Below are 6000 nucleotides of genomic sequence, written 5' to 3'. Positions count from 1 at the left end.
CTTCATTCAGCATCCACCTCGAGGCAGCAATGTGAAACTTAAGGCATGTTGAAACCTGAAGGAACAGTGGGAATTCCCACTCACATCTCTCCCCGGGCCTCTCAATTGCCTCTCTCTAGAGGTGAGGACTGAGCGACTGAACTGAACTGAACTGAGAGGTGAGGAATCTTCCAGACAGGTGCAGACTCACAGGACAGAAACTTCTCAATGACTGTAAGTTTTGTCAGAAAGTCAAGAAAAAAAAAATGAGTAAAAAAATGAAAACAATGGAAGTCACAGGCCCTGTGGGAAGTACCAACTCTTGCATCTGTTTTCAGATCAAGTATATTCTTCAAGGAGGCCTCTCTTGAGGCATAATTATGAAGTTGCTAAAGTTTGTTTTAGTAGTCATCAGCACAGTTCCCTTTCTGATTGTTGGCATGTGTTTTCCTAGCCAGCTCAGAGTGTTTATTTCTGTCCTATGCCTTCCTAATGCCTCAATGTGCAGGCCAGGCCCTGCCCTTTGGAAGAACACTTCATGGCCTAGTCTTGAACATCACTTTAAACCATCACCAGTTAAATCAAGCCTTTCAATTAAATGAAATTAAATTAAACCTTTACATTGGAACAATTGATTCTCTCTTCCTGTTCCTTCCAGGTTTGTGTCCGCTGACTAAGCTGAGAACATCTGTTCTTCACTGTTACAGATGAAGAGTTATGGGTCCAATTTAGTGTAGTACCTCAAATGGCTAATGCAAGAAACTGTAGGAATGTCAGTCACACTGATAGGTTGGTAGGAAATTAAAGTTTCTCCAGTAAAACTTCCTTTGGCACATATTAACTCATATTTTTTCTGATAAGTCTGTTCCTCTTACATGTGGTGTTTTCTCTCTACCCCAGTGCTCTGCACTGAGTCTGATCTGATACTTAGGAACTGTTTGAAAACCAAGTATTCTTGCCTTGAGAATCTCATGAACAGTATGAAAAGGCAAAAAGACAGGACACTGAAAGATGAACTCCCCAGGTCAGTAGGTGCCAAATATGCTATTGGAGATCACTGGAGAAATAACTCCAGTAAGAATGAAGAGAAGAGAAACCAAAGCAAAACCAACACCCAGTTGTGAATGTGACTGGTGATGGAAGCAAGGTCCCATGCTGTAAAGAGCAATGTTGCATAGGAACCTGGAATGTTAGGTCCATGAATCAAGGCAAATTGGAAGTGGTCACACAGGAGATGGCAAGAGTGAATATTGACATTTTAGGAATCAGTGAACTAAAATGGACTGGAATGGATGAATTTAACTCAGGTGACCATATGCCCACTACTGTGGGCAAGAATCCCTTAGAAGAAATGGAGTAGCCATAATAGTCAACAAAAGAGTCTGAAATGCAGTACTTGGATGCAATCTCAAAATCGACAGAATGATCTCTGTTCGTTTCCAGAGCAAACCATTCAATATCACAGTAATCCAAGTCTATGCCCCAACCAGTAATGCTGAAGAAGCTGAAGTTGAACAGTTCTATGAAGACCTACAAGACCTTCTAGAACTAACACCCCAAAAAGATGTTCTTTTCATTATAGGGGACTGGAATGCAAAAGTAGGAAGTCAAGAAACACCTGGAGTAACAGGCAAATTTGGCTTTGGAGTACAGAATGAAGCAGGGCAAAGACTAATAGAGTTTTGCCAAAAGAGCACACTAGTGCTCTACAGCAGCAACAAAGACGCAGCACAGCCAAAAATAAACACATAAATACAATTATTTTTTAAGTGGTGTTTTGTGGAAGGAAATATAATCAGAAATCTCAGTAACAATGGGGTTTCACAGAAAAGAGACAGTAAATGATAATGCCAATATTTTGTAGTAACTATAAATGGACTGGGAGTTGTGGTGTCATAGCAATAGTCACATAGCATAGTCACACCCTCTTCCAACAACACAGGAGAAGACCCTACACATGGACATCACCAGATGGTCAATAGTGAAATCAGATTGATTATATTCTTTGCAGCCAAAGATGGAGAAGCTCTATACAGTCAACAAAAACAAGACCAGGAGCTGACTGCCATGTGGGGTCTTCCCAGATCTGGGACTGAGCTCATGTCTCCTTCATTGGCAGGCAGATTCTTTACCGCTGAGTCACCAGGAAAGCCCCCACCACTTTTTTTAGTGTAATTTTTATTGAGATATAAATGGCATATTACATTGTGTAAATTTAAGGTGTACGACATGTTGATCTGACACATTTACATATTGCAACATGATTATCACCAAGCACTAGCTAATACTTCTGTGAATGTGAAAGCATTAGTCACTCAGGCATGTCTGACTTTTTGTGACCCCATGGAATGTAGCCTGCCAGTTTCCTCTGTCCATGGAATTCTCCAGGCCAGAAAACTGGAGTGGGTGCTGGATAATATTTAATTTGGTGGCTCAGCAGTAAAGAATCTACCTGCCAATGCAGGCAGGAGCAGCAGGAGACACAGGTTGGATCCTTGGGTTGGGAAGATTCCACTGAGAAGGGAATGGCAGCCCACTCCAGTAGTCTTGCCTGGAGAATACCATGGACAGAGGAGCCTGGAGGCTTCAGTCCATGGGGTTGCAGAAGAGTTGGACATGACTTAGCAACTAAATGACAACATTTTCTAATTACATATCTGGTAAAAGACACATTTATACATGCAAAGAACTCAACATTCAATAATAAGAAAATAAATAATACAATTCTAAAAATGGGCAAACTTGTATTAGACTTGAACCAGACATTTAGCTGAAGAAGATTGACCAATAGCAATTAAACAGATGAAAAGAAGCTGTGTACCATTAGTTGTTAGAGAAATGGAAGTCTAAATCTTAATGAGAGATCACTCTTTACCTATTAGAATGTGTACTTTAAAAGTTTGACTATTCCAAATATTAGCAAGGATGTGGAGTGACTGGAATGCCCATACACTGTTGCCAAGAATGTACAATAATACAACCACTTTGCAAAACCATTTGATAGTTTCTTAAAAATGTAAACAAACCCTTAAAATTATTTACACATATGATTCAGCCGTCCCACATCTAGTTTTTTTTTTTTTTTTAAATATTTCTTTGGCTGCACTGGGTCTTAGTTGTGGCATGCAGGATCTGGTTACCTGACCAGGGGTCAAACCTGGGCCACTTGCATTGGGAGTGTGGGGTCTTAGCTACTGGACCACCGGGGAAGTCCTGCCCACTCCTAGGATTTTACCCAAGAAAAGATAAGTGCATTGCTGGTGAGACCCTTTGGTACTTACTTACCTGACTGCAGCAAAACCCGAAGCCTGCTCTTGAGCTGTCAGTATCAACTGATAATAGAACATCTGTCAGCCCAGGTGCTTGAATGACTATACAGCGTAGAGCTTCATACTCTTCTCACCCCGATGGTTGTCAAAATGTTGCGGAATCCGGAGTTGCAAAACACACCCCGGAGGAGACTCAAGACAGTGGCATAGTTTATTATGCCAGCGGGTCCAAGGGGAATCAGTTCCCAACAAAGACCCTAATGTTTCTGAGAGGCCCAGTTTTATACCCCACACTATGTGACTAGTTACATGTTAGCAACCTTTTTTGTTGTATATGACTAAGTTTCACAACAAGTAGGTGCTAGGAGAACAGACAATTAATGTTAAGGGGGGGGCAATAATTACATCAAGGGGGATGTTTCCATGGTTAATCTCACACGGGCAGCCTGACCTCAACTACAATATCTGTTTGCCATCTGTAGGGAGGGAAGTCTCCAGGAGACCTGGTTTTCATTAGCAATGGTTTCCTCAGTCTTGGGCAGGGTTCAGGCCCAGTTTGCATTCTGTTTTTAAGATGGATGATAAGCTTCAAGATGGAGTCTCCCCTGCTTTTCTCACACTGGCCCCAACAGGATATGTAGTGTGAGTGAGAAATCCATTTTTTTATGGTTTTAAGTCACTAAGCCTGAGGCTATTTGCTGCCATAGCATAGATCTGCCTGTTGAATACAGTTACCAAGCTTTAAGTTTTTCTAGCTTCTCACAGTTTTTTGCTGTTTCCTGAGCTTTATTTGGGCTTTCCAGATGGCACTAGTAGTAAAGAACCCACCTGTCAATGCAGGAGACACAAGAGACTTGGGTTTGATCCCTGGGTCAGGAAGATCTGGAGGAGGAAATGGCAACCCACTCCAGTATTCTTGCCTGGGAAGTCTCATGGACAGAGGAGCCTGTTGGGCTATAGTCCATGGGGTTGCAAAGAGTCTATGACTTAGTGACTGAGCACAAGAGAAATAATTTACTCTCTTGAGTTTGCTGTGACATTCAGTTCAGTTCAGTTCAGTTGCTCAGTCGTATCAGACTCTTTGTGACCCCATTACTCTGCATTCAAATGGGTATATCTTTTTCTCCTTTGCTTTTCACTTCTCTTCTTTTCACAGCGATTTGTAAGGCTTCCTCAGACAGCCATTTTGCTTTTTTGCATTTCTTTTTCTTGGGGATGGTCTTGATCCCTGTATCCTGTACAATGTCACAAACCTCCACCCATAGTTCATCAGGCACTCTGTCTATCAGACCTAGTCCCTTAAATCTATTTCTCACTTTCACTGTCTAGTGGTTTTCCCTACTTTCTTCAATTTAAGTCTGAATTTGGCAACAAGGAGTTCATGATCTGAGCCATAGTCAGCTCCTAGTCTTGTTTTTGCTGACTGTATAGAGCTTCTCCATCTTTGACTGCAAAGAATATAATCAATCTGATTTCGCTATTGACCATCTGGTGATGTCCATGTGTAGGGTCTTCTCTTGTGTTGTTAGAAGCGGGTGTTTGCTATGACCAGTGTGTTCTCTTGGCAAAACTCTATTAGCCTTTGCCCTGCTTCATTCCATATTCCAAGGCCAAATTTACCTGTTACTCCCTGTGTTTCTTGACTTCCTACTTTTGCATTCCAGTCCCCTATAATGAAAAGAACATCTTTTTTGGGTGTTAGTTCTAGAAGGTCTTGTAGGTCTTCATAGAACCATTCAACTTCAGCTTCTTCAGCATTACTGGTCTGGGCATAGACTTGGATTAATGTGATATTGAATGGTTTGCTCTGGAAACGAACAGAGATCATTCTGTCGATTTTGAGATTGCGTCCAAGTACTGCATTTCAAACTCTTTTGTTGACTATGATGGCTACTTCATTTCTTCTAAGGGATTCTTGCCCAAAGTAGTAGATATAATGGTCACTTGAGTTAAATTCACTAATTCCAGTCCATTTTAGTTCGCTGATTCTTAAAATGTCGATGTTCACTCTTGCCATCTCCTGTGTGACCATTTCCAATTTGCCTTGATTCATGGACCCAATATTCCAGGTTCCTATGCAATATTGCCCTTTACAGCACGGGACCTTGCTTCCATCACTGGTCACATCCACAACTGGGTGTTGTTTTTGCTTTGGCTCCGTCTCTTCATACTTTCTGGAGTTATTTCTCCACTGATCTCCAATAGCATATTGGGCAACTATCGACCTATGGAGTTCATCGTTCAGTGTCCTATCTTTTTGCCTTTTCATACTGTTCATGAGGTTCTCAAGGCAATACTACTGAAGTGGATTGCATTCCCGTCTCCAGTGGACCACATTTTGTCAGAACTCTCCACCATGACCCATCTGTCTTGGGTGGCCCTACAGGGCATGGCTCATAGTTTCATTTAATTAGACAAGGCTGTGGTCCATGTGATTAGATTGGTTAGTTTTCTGTGATTGTGGTTTTCAATCTGTCTGCCCTTTGTTTTCAGTCTGCCTGCTTGACATTAGGGGACAGGTCAGATTCAAAGTCAATACCCATTTTACTTAAAATGTATCAGATTTTGAGCAAAGATTGCCACCATGTCCTGCCTGCCATGTCTGCCACACGCCATAGGGTGTCGCTCCAGGACCTTGCTTCAGACTTGTAAACGCCACTCCCATCTTGCTGCTGCTACTGCTGCTAAGTCGCTTCACTTGTGTCCGACTCTGTGTGACCCCAGAGACGGCAGCCCACCAGGCTCCCCCGTC

This window comes from Bubalus bubalis, chromosome 4, assembly GCF_019923935.1.
Source record: "Bubalus bubalis isolate 160015118507 breed Murrah chromosome 4, NDDB_SH_1, whole genome shotgun sequence".
Taxonomy (NCBI): domain Eukaryota; kingdom Metazoa; phylum Chordata; class Mammalia; order Artiodactyla; family Bovidae; genus Bubalus; species Bubalus bubalis.
This window is presented reverse-complemented; position numbering follows the sequence as displayed.